The 13,304-nt window shown below is 47.5% G+C and overlaps 1 protein-coding gene across 1 annotated transcript in view; it reads left to right on the forward strand.

Annotated features, from left to right (window-relative positions):
* Positions 1 to 5,029: 5,029 nt before the first annotated feature.
* Positions 5,030 to 13,304, forward strand: part of TUBGCP5 (tubulin gamma complex component 5) — a 103,550-nt gene continuing 95,275 nt past the window's right edge. The window contains exon 1 of the mRNA XM_088463348.1: positions 5,030 to 5,334. The gene's annotated coding sequence lies outside the window, so the exon portion shown is untranslated. The remainder of the gene's footprint in view (positions 5,335 to 13,304) is intronic.

Consider the following 13,304-nt stretch of genomic DNA (forward strand, 5'->3'; position numbering starts at 1 on the left):
AGTTCTAATTCTATTGCTGAATGGTTGGTCCAAGAGATGGGGAGGGTCTGAGCCCCGAGTAGTGTTTGAGTGGCAGAGCGATCTACAAAAATATAATCTATGCGTGTATAAAGGTCATGAGGTGGTGAGTATCGAGTGTAACGCCCGTGCTGAAGGATAGATAACACTCCACTAATCATTTTGATAGCTTTAGCCCTCGGTTTAGCCGACATAGAAAAATAGTATATATGAGGTTATTGTTAGCATGCTAAAGAGGGGAGTGAAGCTTTAAGATGGGTTTCCTGTAACATAATGATGTCAGGCTTACGTTGGGAAAAGTACTGGATGGCCATAGCCCGTTTGGTTGGAATAAGTGTAGTCAAGTAAGTAAGAAATGGCTCCGAAAGTAGGAGGGAGTGTACATGACAAATCTAAAATGTTAGACAAGGTGAGGTCTAATATAAACTGGTTTAAGTTGACAACAACGGTAACTGCTGGATGGTACTTCGTGGTGACCGCCATGCAAGGGCGTTGCTCCAGACTCTGTCACTAGGCCTGAGTCGGGAGCAGCGGGCTCCAAGGAGCTGCAGTGAGTGCACAAAGGAGCGCTAAGTGGGTTTAAGGACCCGGATTAGCAGCCAAATGTTAGGTCTGGACTAGGACCTCTGTGAAGGTGTGTCTGCCCTGCTTAGCTGCCTAGCCACATCCATGTTTCTTCATAATTTTATGTATTGTTGCAATGTACTAGCCTAATGCAAGAGATTTCACAGAAATTAGCACTGAAGACTGCAGCCTCCATTATTATCAATGGGGAATATGGTTTGACCCCTGTGAACCAAACTCTAAAAAGCAAAGCTCTTTTTTGCATATGGAGGCATTCTTGCAAGAGAGGGATCCTACAATACCTCCGTTGCAACCTCTGTCCGGCTCTGGAAAATTATACTGTGCGCATGTCAGATTCTCAGGACGAGTCTATCAAAAATGTGGAAGACCCCTCCAAAGTTCTACCTACCACTGCATCTGTGAGTTAATATTAGTACATAGAGGGAATACTTTTGCTAAAAATGAAAAAGTCCATCGCAATACAGACTGATAATAATCGCGGCACTGACGCGCCATGACTTTTCTTACACATTTCAATCTCTTCAAATACATTTACTCTAACTACAGATTCGTATTGTGAAGACAAATTTAAATTGTGCATCTGCTTTTACCTAACATTTCAGGGCCTTCAATACTAGAAAATAAATGTTAACTGTTATTTCGTAATCATCAAATTGGACTTCACTCTGACCAGTAGATGGCAGCAAACACATTTTATATTATTAAAGTACACAGAAGCAGGAACCAATTGTTCAGATTATTGCAAAATTTAGTTAAAGGAAAACTGTACTTAAAATACAAAATTACATAATAAGCTTATAGCAAAATTTACAAATATGTATAATTATTTGCAGTATACCATCCAGATTAAATATTAGACAGAATGGACAGTATGAGATTTCCTGTTTAATGCAAACCTTGCAAACTTTCCATTTTTGTAATTGGAACTGATTCAGAGGTGGATGCAGAAATGCCCGCAACTGTGGGCCTGATTCAGAGCCGCTCGTAAACGGCCGCTCGTTCGCTCCGAGCGATGTTCGCACATCTGCGCATGCATATGGGTTGTAATGCGCATGCGCCAACCAGTCAGTGCGGTCGGAAAAGTGTGCTCGCAAAATAGCGAATGCCTGCTAATTTGAGTGACAGAATGAGGCGTTTGTGGGTGGTAACAGGGGAAGGTGCTTGAAAACGGGGAGTGGAGATCCGAACGCAGGCGTGCCAAACGGTCAAAACGGGCGTTTAATGGAAGTGCATAATTAACAAAGCAGCGTCATCGACCACGTCACTTGGTTGTCTTTTAGCCTGAACTGCTCGCATGATTGCGGTAGGAAAATGCTACTACAAGAATAGCGAGCAGTTCATACGCCGTTCGATGTACTCGATTAATCTAATAGCGGAGATGACGTATGATGCGAGCGGCCAGGGGGCGTTTTTTCAAAATAGCAAGCGCATGTTTCGTTCGATCGTAGAGGCGTCCACAGACCACAAAGAGCGAGCGCTTAATTTAAATATCCGGCCCCTTTTTCAGAACGACCGTCCGCAAATAGCGTCCGCCTCTGAATCAGGCCCTGTGTCTATTGGCGGTCGCCCATCTGCGATATTATGCAAATACAAAACTTACCTTAACTGCACATTAAAAATTCCAGAGAAAATTATTTTTAAAACTGCATCACACTTATCACTGTAGACCTGTTTAACAATCCTGAGCAAATCATTAACCACTGTATGGTGGTTACTCAATCTACAATATAGCTAACACTGGGATGCTCAATGTACTGTTTGGTGGTCACTGGGATGCTTAATGAACTGTTTGGTGGACATATGAATATATTCTATAATACTATAACACAATACTTTACAGAGAACATCCACATGACCGCCATGTAGATTGCCTACATGGCGGTCATGTGGATGTTCTCTGTAGAGTATTGTGTTATGGCTAATGTGGTTCTAAACCAAACTACATTTGTGTTTGGCCCTGTTAACATTTGATTGATCCCACCTATATGAGGGGCCACTTTCAGATTTTGATAGGAATACTCTCGCTGTTACCTCTCGCAATGATTCTGGGACATGGGGCCTGATTCAGAGCCGGTCGCTATTTGCGGTCGTTCGTTCAACAAAAAGGGGTGGCTATTCAAATGAACCGTTCGCTCTTTGGGGTCTGTTGACGCCTCTATGTCTGAACGAGCGAACAAAACTTGCGGTTGTAATTTTGAAAAAGTCGCCCCCTGGCCGCTCGCACCATACGTCATGTCCGCTATTTATTAGATTAATCGAGTACATCGAACAGCGTATGAACTGCTCGCTATTCTTGTGGCTGGTGTTTGCTACCACAAATTTGCGAGCAGTTCTGGCTATAAAATAACCCAGTGACGTGGTCAATGACGCTCCAGTATTAATTATGCACACCCTTAAAACGCCCGTTTTGACCTTTAAGCACGCCTGCGTTCTGATTTCCACTCCCCGTTTTCAAGCACCTTCCCGTTACCACCCACATACGCCTCCTCCTGTCACTCATATTAGCAGGAATTCGCTATTTAGCGAACAAACGATTTTCGGCCGCACTGACTGGTTCGCGCATGCGTATAACGATCCGTACGCATGCGCAGTTGGGCAAACATCGCTCGGAGCGAACGAGCGGCCGCTTACGAGCGGCTCTGAATCAGGCCCATGGTCTTTCATATAATATCTCATTGTGCAAGCCTATGACCTGCATCTTTGAAATGTCTTTCCACCAGTTGATCCATCTGTCTGCCATCAAGAGCAATTCTGATGGTAGACCAATATAACTGCTGTGCACTAGTACAAAGATGTCAGATGCCATGCCCTCTCCCACACTGTCTGGTAAAATCGATGAGCCTTCTCTCGACAAGTACATCACTGGATGCTGCCACTGCTGATAGGATGGACTGGTAACCTGGCACATGTGCTGACAACACCGGTGCTGGCTGAGTGGTCTACCCACCCCTCCTCCCCCTTCAGAATATGGGTTCTACTGCTCTTTTTCTTAATTAAAAAAAAATGACAAAAATCGCAGAGTTATTTTCTCGCTCCCCTCTGGATATGCCCCTGGATGCATCAATGGGTTTCCAGAGAAAGGAGTTCATTATCATGCTGTACTGATAATCGGCCTATTTTTAAGAAGGGGCCTGGGTCTGTAGTCCCCTCTACCACATTGTAATTCTTCCGTGGCGTGGTTGTACCTTTCAATCTTTATCAAGATCATTTTTGCCTTAACTTTTTCAACAGAAATCTCTTAGGGATGTAGTCAGAAATCCTGACAGTGAAAGCCCGGCATGAGACTAAAGATAGGCATCTAAATACAGACGCCTATCATTAGCCCCACGCCGAAATCCCAACGCCCAGCATACCGAACGTAGGTAAGCCTCCCCCTATTATTGAGTCCCCCCTTAAGAAACTGGTTTGCACTGTCTGCCTTCCGCTGTACCCTCTCCAGCTTGTATTCATGCTGTATGGCCAGTCACCACTCCAATACCTTGCTGTCTCTTACAATTTCTAGGGAGGGAGACGGTCGACCCTTCGGGATGAGGAATGGGCTATAGCTTTGGAGAGCCCTTGGTTGTCTATAGCCTATGTGCGGCATCAACAAATTCAGCTATTGATTCTCCACAGCACATACCTTACGCAAAGCGGCTTTAAACATTTGCAGGTGGCTCATTAGATGTGTGCCCTAAATGCCAGACCTCTAGGGGAAGTTTCTAACAATAGGGTTTTATCATTGGGGCCTTCTGGACAAAAGATATTTGTGCTGTGTAATCCACTGGGGTGCCCCTACCTTTACTAATGCATGTTGTGTGCTCTCTTGGAACCTTGAAGATGATGTGTTGGACAGATGCACTAGATTGTATGTTTTTAATACTTGTATGCTTGCCAAAGTTTGCATTGCTCATTCCTGGCTTGCCCCGTTGGTTCCGACCTTTAATGCCTAGGAGTCACTAGTTGATGCTACAGTCGGACATGAGAAATATATGTAAATGGCCAGAATTGAAGTATGACAGAGTGTGGCATAGATGGTCGCAAGCTAGGTATGCTAAACAAGATCATGGGACCTCTGTGACACTCTTTCAATTCTCCACACCAAGTCGATATGACGAAGACACTCTCTCTTTTAAAGTCTTGTTACTTTGTGTCAGGGAGGCCACGGGGCCACAAGGCAGAGGTAATACTCACCACCTGGTTACCTGGGTGTAGGGTGGTTGTCAGGTCCAGTCCAGGTCTTGCAGTGTGCTGAGGTTCACAACCAAGTGATCAGCAGCACCTGTGAGCTGTGCTTCAATCTTTGCTACACACAGGGTACTGGGCTCCTGATGCCAGAAGCTGGCCAGGCGATAAGCTGGGGGTGGTGATTAGCGTTAGGGTGCCAGGACCAGGAAGGTCCACAGATATTGTGCATGTTGGCTGTGAGGCAGAGTGGTAAACCTGTTGCTGCAACGGTTTCATTTTATATATTTCTATGATCTGCTATAATACCAGACTTGATACTTACTGTGCAGTGAATAAACAGCCCGCTGTTTCACCATACCGCTGGACGTGGTTCTTCCCAAGTTGTCACATTTGGTGGCCCCGCACTGTGGACATTTGCCGGACACATCTTGCGCAGTGAGGACCTGCCAATGAATACAGCAGCAGAGACCCGGGGAGAGCTACGGTGACAGGCTGATTTCCGGTGCTTAGCGTGGTGCGAGGTGCCTGGTGGGTGCCTGAGCCGCACAACAGCTGGGTGTAAGGGTAAGGTGAACCGACCCGAGGAAAAATCAGTGCTAAAATTTTCGTTTTGTTCCTCTGTCCTGCATTTGCTCCAGCAGGGAGAGGGTTAAGTAATTTGCTTCTCTGAGATAAAACTGGTTTGTGTGCCTTGTTGAAGTTGGGAGGGGCAGTCCAGACAAAGCTTAGCAGATTGTAAAGTGCAATTAAAGAGGAAGTTTTTTCTCTCCTATCTCCCTTTTTTCTTTGGTTGCTTAGTACACAGGTTCTCAAACTCGGTCCTCAGGACCCAAAACAGTGCATGTTTTCCAGGTCTCCTCACAGAATCACAAGTTAAATAATTAGCGCCATCTGTGGCTATTTTAAAATGTGTCAGTGAGTAATGAATACACCTGTGCACCTGCTGGGAGACATGGAAAATGTGACCTGTGTGGACCGAGTTTGAGAACCACTGGCTTAGTGCAAAGGGAATCGGTATGATTTACCGCTGGACCCATGCCCGGCTGTTGGAATCCCGACAGTGGCATCCCGGCAGAGGAGAAAATCACGATCGTCAAAGGAGAGTATTCTCTAACCGATTTCTACCCCCTAACCCTACCTTAGGGGTGCCTAACCCTAACCTTACCCCCCAGTCCCTAAACCTAACCCCCCCTTCCCCGCCACCTAAACCTAGGTCCCCCGGGGGGGTGCCTAACCCTACGTCTCCCCCGGGGGTGCCTAACGCTAACCCCCCCTTCCCCTAGCCTTAACCTAACCTCCTGGGGAGGTGTCTAGCCCTAAGCCCCCCTGGGAACCCTAAACCTAACCGTCTCCCGCCTGCGGCTATCTGCCCTCGGCGTCCCTTCGATCGGGATGCCGGGCGTCGGGCTCCCGACGTATGTCTAATGACAGGTGTTGGCATATTGATGCCTGTCTTTAGACCCTTGCCGGGATATGACAGTCGGGAAGCCGGCTGTCGGGATTAGGTCCGCCGGCTTCCCGAGTGCATACCGTGCAAAAACCAGGGTACCCGGTTGTGAAACGTGGTTGTGGCAATATCATGATTAAACCATATTGTATTTAATACACACACAGGGGCATTCCTGCTTAGGAGAGAAGTTATTTCCATCTCTTTTCTCTCTCTTACTTACTGTTTTACCCATTCTAGTTAGCATTAGCTAACAGGGGTTTATGATAAGGGAGGCTAAGTTTAAACTTGCCACAAAATCTGAAAGCGGTATGGAGGAAATGCTTCGGGCTATCACAAACATTGCTGCAGGCCAGCAAGCCCAGATAGAATTGCTGCAATCCCAAATGCAGACTCAGCTAGAAAGTAATAAGCTGATGCATACAGAGTTAGTGCAGCTCAGGAAAGCAGGTCAGGAGCCAAACATGTGGCAGAAAATGACGGCATCTGATGACGTCGCTGCATATTTGCACACCTTTGAAAGGACTGCAACTCACCTGGGTTGGCAGAGTTGGCCTCATATTTAACTGGGGAAGCGCAGAAAGCTTATACTAACCTGCCTTATACCTAGTTAAAGGCGGCTATACTATATAAAGATTCCATGACTGGCGAATTTTCCCTTCAGAAGCCCCCCGAATCCAGCTAGCAGAACTGGCCAGGCTGGGTAAGGCATGGTTAAAGCCAGAGGCGAATACAGTGAGTTGAGTTGTGGAGATAGTGGCCATAGACTTCTGTATATGGGTTTTATACTGAGGAGTACAGCGGTGGGCTCTACAGGCTGACCACCAGACCTTTGAGGAATTAGTTACAGTTATCGGCCGGTATCTCACACGGGGGAAAATGACAAAAATGCCTGATTGGGATCCACGACCAGTACCCAAGCCACGTACCCGGGGTCTAGTGGAAGCTATTGTGAGGAACCCTGTGGTAATCGGTTATGACTGTGGGTAGCCGGGGAACATTCGTCGTGATTGTCCAAAGCATTCCGAACTCATGGAGTGCACAACAGGCAAAGTGGCCAGACCGGCTATCAGTATGTGCACTGGGATTTCCTCTCCTAAAGGGTCAATGTTGTTCTGAGTGGCAATACAATTTGGGGGTCGAGAGGTCTGGGCCCTTGTTGATACTGGGAGTGAACTTTCCATCATGGCAAAAGGGCTAGCCCCAAGAGAAGCGGATCAAATATTACCACCTGTCAGGGTGCTTTGTGTACATGGGGCCATAGAAGAGTATCCCCGAGTACAATTTACACTTTTAATTAATGGACAAGACCTATATATCGTCACAAGACCATCGCGACCATCGGGCTTGCGACGAGACCCTTGTGGTAGCGTCTCGTGGCCGCAAGCCCCAGAGAGCTTTTGGCTATAACAGAGCCAGAAGCTCTCCACTGACATCACTTGTGATGTCAGTGGGGCTGCCCCCAAACGACAGGCGTTCTCATGGGAATGCCTCCGTTTGGGCAGCCACCCCCCGGCCCGCCCACCAAAGGGGGCGAGCTGTCTCTCAACATCGACAGCTCGCCCCCTTTGTTGCGAGACCCAGAGCGACAGAGTCCCCGGCGCTAGCCAGGTCTCGCGCGTGTACATGACGGAGCAGGCTCCGTCGTGCACTGTGGGCCACCATCGACCCGGTTGCGAGCGCTCAGCGCTTGCGACCAGGTCTGAATCAGGCCCTTAGCCCCTTTGAACTCTTATATGGGAGAACCCCGGGGAGTGCTAGACCTGTTAAAAGAGGGGTGGGAACCAGTTCAGGAAAATAACATGGTACAGTTAGTTGTCTCAACCGGCTGTACAGTTGTGACACAAAGTCCCTTAGTTAAACAGCATATGGACGAAGCCCAGCAGTGACAAAAACACAACTATGACATAACTGCCATAGTTCGGTCCTTCAACCCTGGGGACAAGGTGTTGGTTCTGGTTCCCATTGCTGAGAGTAAATTGTATGCTCATTGGCAGGGACCATATGAGGTTGTAGAAAAAATAGGACCAGTTAATTACAAGGTCCACCAGGAAGGGAGACGAAAGGCTGAACAGATCTATCATATTAACCTGCTGAAACCCTGGTGGGAGAGTGTTACTCAAGCCTCAGGTGTTGCTATTAAAACTCAGAAATGTGTGGTACCCATTGAAGAAAAATGAAATGCCAACCAAAAACAGCAGGATATAGATTTGGTAGGTCGAAATCAAGATGTTTTTTTTTCCATTCCAGGTAGAACTGAAATCATAAAACATGACGTTGATTTACAATAACCCCAGGTGGGGTGACAAAGACCTTATTGCATCCCTGAAGCTAAACGGGAACCGTAAAGCGAGTGGTACAAGAAATGCTCCAGTTGGGGGTAATAGAAGAGTCCAATAGTGAGTGGAACAATCCCATCGTATTAGTGCCTAAACTCTTAGGGGCTTTGAGATTCTGCAATGATTTTAGAAAGGCTAAAACAGCGTTTTCAATGCCAGATGGATTATTCCAATATCGTGTGTTACTTTTTGGCTTACATGAGGCCACTGCGATATTTCAAAAAGCAATTAATAAGCTGTTGAGACCACATCGAGAGTATGCAACTGCATACTTAGATGACATTGTGATCTTTAGTCAAGACTGGGAGTCACACCTATCAAAAGTGGAGGCTGTGCTTGACTCCCTTAGGGCACATGGGTTTACAGCCAACCCCGAGAAATATGCCATTGGTATGTCGTAGGCTAAGTACCTTGGGTATGTAGTTGGCCATGGGCAGGTAAAGCCTCAGATGAAAGTGAAGGCTGTATCTTCATGGCCCAAACCAGCTGTCACGACTCTGGGGAAATTGGCTTCCGATGATGGAACAGGCTTTGCAGGCAGTGATACCGGCAGCACAAACTGAGGAGGTCTTAGATACGTTTTCCTCATATGACGGCACAAGACTGGGAGAACTGTATAGAAGCTGGCACTGGACATGAGTTGATCAGAAAAATAGAACTTTAATGATAACAATAATGGTTGGAGGAAATAGTGCTATAAGCACAGAACCAGTTCCGGTAATACGTAGTAATATTCCACTAGACACGATCCGTGAATGATTCTTGGAGACTGAAGACTGTATGCTGAAGCACTGGGTTGAGCCCAGGTAAAGGACAGATGGGGCAATTCAGACCCGGATGCTAAGCTGCGACTGCACGCAGCCGCTACGAGTGTCAAAATGCAAAACAAGTGAACGCTCGCAAAGCACAACGCAAGACTAAAGAACACCACCTAGACTCTACATTTGTAACGGTTGTCTGGAGATCCAAACGATCAGAAAACCTTAAGGAGAGTGACACCAGAAGACGTAGTGTGAAATCAAAGTTAGTGACTTTATTGTCACAAAAAACAAGCTAGCATGTATAAAGGAAAAGTCCAAAGTACATATGGTGCGATTGAACACCGATGATGCGGCTGAACGACGATGGTATGACTAGGGAGTCTATGGTGCAGCTAGTAAGTCAGTAGAGTGGCCGGAGGCCGATGTTGCAGCTTGGGAGCCGATGATGTGGCTTGGGAGCTATTGGGGCGGCAAGGTGCCGATGGATGTGGCTGGTGAGCCAGTAGAGTGGTCGGAGGCCGATGTTGTAGCTAGGGAGCCAGGGAACAGTCTGTGCACTGAGTGGCTTGGAAGCCAGGAGAACATCTGTGAGCTGGTGCAGCTTGGAAGCTGGGGAACAGTCATTGTGCTGCTGTTTACACAGTATAACTGGCACAGAATACAGGGCTGGCTGTAATTTAAGAGATGCAGGACTCAATCAGAGCCGTATCCAGCAGAGAGTAATTCCTGATCACAGGCTGGTGTGCACCTGAGATCTGCAGAGAGGTAGATGATTAATAGCACCTGGGAAAAAACACACAGACAGACAGGATTAGATGCAATCTCCAGTAGTAACCAAGGCTGGGAACTGACACCAAAATAATTCACTACCTGCGGATCCTAACAGTACCCCCCCTTGACGCGGAGTTGAAGAACCCCTAGAGCCTGGTTTAAAAGGAAACAAACTTCTTCAGCCTAGGAGCATGCAAGGAGTTTTCTGGAACCCATGAACCTCCTTCGGATCCATAGCCCTTCCAATGGACGTGAAATTGCAGATGACCCCTAGAGATCCTAGAGTCCAGAATTTTCTCGATCACGAACTCCTCTTGATCTTGAACATCCACTGGTCTGGGTCTGGAAGCACGAGGGCTCTCAAATCTGTTTGACGTGTAGACCGGCTTGAGTAGGGAACAGTGGAAGGAGTTATTGATCTTCAAATATGCAGGTAACTGGAGCTTGAAGTTCACCGGGTTGACCTGTGAAATGATGCAGAAGGGTCCAATGAACTTAGGACCCAGCTTCCGCGTAGGCTGACGCAACCTAATATCTCTGGTAGAGAGCCTTAACAGATCTCCTCTACCAAAGGTGCATGTCCTCCTGCGTCTGTCACAAACTTCTTTGGCCGAAGCGAAGCCTTGAGTAGGTTAGAATGGACCTTGTTCCAAATGCGATGGAACCTGGAGGTAGCAGGTGGGTCACTGGCCGTAGCGAAGCTTGCATCAAAGGAGTTAGCCCTGGGACGTAATCCACAAACACAGAAAAACTGAGACATCACTGAGGCAGAATGGCAGGCATTATTGAAGGTAAAGTCAGCCAATGGTTGATGTGAGGCCCAATCATTATGGCATTTTGAAATGTGGCATTGCAGGTACTCTTCCAGCATCTGGTTGGCTCGCTCTATTTGCCCGTTTGACTGCGGATGGTAACCCGAGGAGAGACTCAGATGAATGCCCCAAGGAGGAGCAGAAGTGTCTCCAAAATGCTGCGATGAACTGCGTCCCTCGGTCTCAAACGATGTCAAGCGGAAGCCCATGGAGGCGAAAGACATGTTGAATGAACAGGTTGGACAGTTCCTTTATAAAATACTTAATATAAAAAAATAAAATATGTGGCTGAGTCGGACGCAGTGATGTTTTTGTGTGCGTCTTTCGCTTCAGTCTCGTCTGCGACATTATGCCAATACCGCTAAAAGCACTTTCCTGGTGTACAGCCGTGCATCTGACTGTGCAAGGGCTGAGACGTCCACTTTGAGGACCTCATTCAGAGTCGGTCGTTGCGGCCGCACGGTCGTAAGGGAAAAGGGGCCGGATATGCAAATGATGCACTCGCAAGTTGCGTCCTTAAGATCGGATAATTAGCTGGTCGACCAAGGGGAGGATGCGGCCGTAAGACAAAAAATACGCCCCCTTCTCGTACGCATTACACGTCATCTCCGGGCATATAAGGATTAATCGAGAGCATCGGGAACCATCGGAACTGGTCGTAGAGCTTAAGGTTGACCATACCCTCTCTTAAGCTCTACGATCAAGTCAGTGTAAAATGCTCCCATGTCACGTGTGCTATGACACTACTGTGTTAATTATGCACTCCCATAAAACGCCGTTTGCATAGTCAGGCACGCCTGCGTTCGGATCTCCACTCCCCCGTTCACAAGCACCTTCCCCTGTTATCACCCACAAACGCCTCATCCTGTCACTCAAACTAGCGACCTGGCCAAGTTGAAGGAGAGAGATATTTCCGATCGTAACAGCTAGTTTGCGCACGTGCATTGCGAATTTTACGCATGCGCAGTTTAGCGAACATCGGTGGCGTACGACCGTGCAGCCGCAACGACCGACTCTGAATGAGGTCCTGAGTCTTTATAAGCAGCCATCGATTGCACCATCAAAATCTGTACCAGCCCCAGGCTAGGTGAAGATTCTCCATCAGAGTATGGCCTCCAATGTAAGCGAATGTGTCTAAGTTCGCTACTAGTTCAGTGACGACTGTGACACTCCCATAACACACACATAAGATGGTACACCACTGTGCGTCTGAATAGCCACCTCCACGTCACTGCCCAGGAAAGACCAATACCTATCTCAGATTGTGCGTCTCAATTGGTCCTATGACTTTGTATGCTAATACCGTGGAAGGCATGCGCTGTTCAAATTTTTAGTGACCTAAATGCTTGCAAAGCATTAACCATTTGAGTGAATATTGGCATAGCGTCTGACTCAGCATCAGGCCTATACCCTCTACCCTCTTGTGCTTCTCCCTACGGGATCGGAATGAAATACCAGACGCTGGAAGACCGGCAGTGAAGATCCCGACAGGTAAGTATTTTTTATATTTACTAACCTAGCCCCCCTCCTAACCTCCGACAAGTGCCTAACCCTAACCCCCCTGTAAGTGCCTAAACCTAACCCCCCCTTCCCCCGCAGCCTAAACCTGAGTCTCTCGGGGGGTGCCTAACCCTAACCTCCCCCCGGGGGTGAGTAACCCCACCTTCCCCTAGCCTAAGCCTCCTGGGGGGGAGGTGCCTAACCCTAAGTCCCCCCCCCCCGGGAGCCCCTAACCAAACCATCCCCCCCGCGACTACCCGCGCCCGGCTACCGTAAATCGGTATGCCAGGCGTCGGACTCCTGGCGTAGGTAAAATGACAGGCGGCGGAATTTCGACGCCTGTCATTAGACACCTGCCGGGATTAGACAGTTGGGAAGCTGGCGGTCGGTATTTCGACCATCAGCTTCCTGACTGCATCCCATTTTCATTTATCTCTTACTCCCCACTAGGGCAACTAACACTTGGGTGCTTATGTGGGTGTAATGGTTGCTAATATAGATATGTTTATTATCCATGTCCTGCTTAGTACTGTATTGTATTGTAAGTAGCTGGTTACTTATTTGTTTATGTACTTTGTAAGGCGCTGCGGAACACTTCTGGCACCATATAAATTAATGATAATAATGGTTCATGTAGACATACATCTAATTCGCAACCGGACAAATGGTGTTGTAGATGCAGGGAAAAATAGCGGCTGCTTTTGCACAGATACTGGGCACGCACTGTAATTTAGAGTTACTTTGCAGCACCACCTAGCTCTATATATAACTGCACTTTTTAAATACTTGCTACACCCCAGCGCAACATGGTTTTTCCAGGGTGCACAACTGCACTTTCTAGCAAGATTTGCGCTAAACTTTATATGTGACCATTAACCTCTACGCCAGATCATTTTGAAGAAAA

The sequence above is a fragment of the Taudactylus pleione genome, unplaced genomic scaffold, assembly GCF_031769625.1.
Source record: "Taudactylus pleione unplaced genomic scaffold, aTauple2 ptg001346l, whole genome shotgun sequence".
In the NCBI taxonomy this organism is placed as follows: domain Eukaryota; kingdom Metazoa; phylum Chordata; class Amphibia; order Anura; family Myobatrachidae; genus Taudactylus; species Taudactylus pleione.